Raw genomic sequence first — 1,279 nt, 5'->3', positions numbered from 1 at the left:
CCTCAAATTGCCCCAGAGCTGTTTATTAAATTCCTCTTATGTATGCACTGCTCCTGAGATTCATTGTGTTTCAATTATTTGCCTACAGCCCAATTCTTCTAAGCATGTACAAATAGACATAATAAAATGTTTTCATGTTATGAGAGAATATAATAAAACATTATGAGATAAGATAAAATGTTTTAATATCTGATGGTATAAATACTTCTTGCTCCACTCTTCTTGTTTTTGAAGTTACATCAGATTTACTTATTGATTTGTTAGTAATTGATATCTTTATAATAATACCTTTATCTTTATAAAGATAATATGGCAGTCAATTTGTCAAAGACATTTTCCTAACATTATATAAGTATTCTACAGTCCATAAGAATGTGTCTATTTTTAACATGCTTATTCTAAAGTATTTTGTATTATTGATAAAGCAAAACTTTTTCCCTCACTAGCTTTTTTCCCATGAATATTGGAAAACTAGTTATTTGATATATCTATTCTATAACTGGCCAACTCATGAACTTTTTAGTATTAATAACTTTTCATCTACTTGAAATGATGTTATCTTTTTCTTACCAATGTTTATGCCTTATTTATTTTCCTAGTCTTATTGCAATGGTCAAAATCTCCAAAACTTATTGTGAAACTCAACCAGGAGTTTCTAGATGGGCTTCAGGAGATCCTAGAATTCCTCCAAATTACATGCAATATTATGGATATTTTTTGGAGAGTCCATATTTTTGTGAGATTCTCAAAAGTTTGTATAATTCCCAAAATTTAAGACCCCTGCTCTAATTTTTTACACGTAGGTATAGTATTGGCTATTATTTAACATACATCTTCAGGTTGTATTGAGAAAGTAGTCTTCTATTTCTGATTGACTAAAACTTTGACATTTTTAAAAATCAGAAATAAATATTAAATTGCATAAAATATATTTTCAGGATCTACTGAGATTAACATTTTAAAAATTGAATTATTAGTAGAGTGTACCATATTAACTGTGTGCCATATCTGCATTGTTGAAATAAATTCTACTTTTGCATAATGCATTAATGAGATATGGTTTTGGATTTATTATACTAGAATTAAATTTTATTTTGGTCTACAGCCATGCTACCCTAAACAAGCCCAATCTTGTCTGATCTCAGAAGCTAAGCAGGGTCAGGCCTGGTTAGTACTTGGATGGGAGATCACCTAGGAAGACCAGGTGCTATAGGCATAAAACATAAGGGATTGTAAATTGACAAGGTCCTTGCAATCTGTGAGGTCAACCAAGGGTTGC

General features: G+C 30.3%; 1 pseudogene; it reads left to right on the top strand.

The window, feature by feature from the left end:
- Positions 1–1,097: 1,097 nt before the first annotated feature.
- LOC112476310 lies at positions 1,098–1,216 on the top strand (annotated as a pseudogene).
- The last annotated feature ends 63 nt before the right edge of the window (positions 1,217–1,279 follow it).

The sequence above is a fragment of the Pteropus alecto genome, unplaced genomic scaffold, assembly GCF_000325575.1.
Source record: "Pteropus alecto unplaced genomic scaffold, ASM32557v1 scaffold402, whole genome shotgun sequence".
In the NCBI taxonomy this organism is placed as follows: domain Eukaryota; kingdom Metazoa; phylum Chordata; class Mammalia; order Chiroptera; family Pteropodidae; genus Pteropus; species Pteropus alecto.
This window is presented reverse-complemented; position numbering and strand designations above follow the sequence as displayed.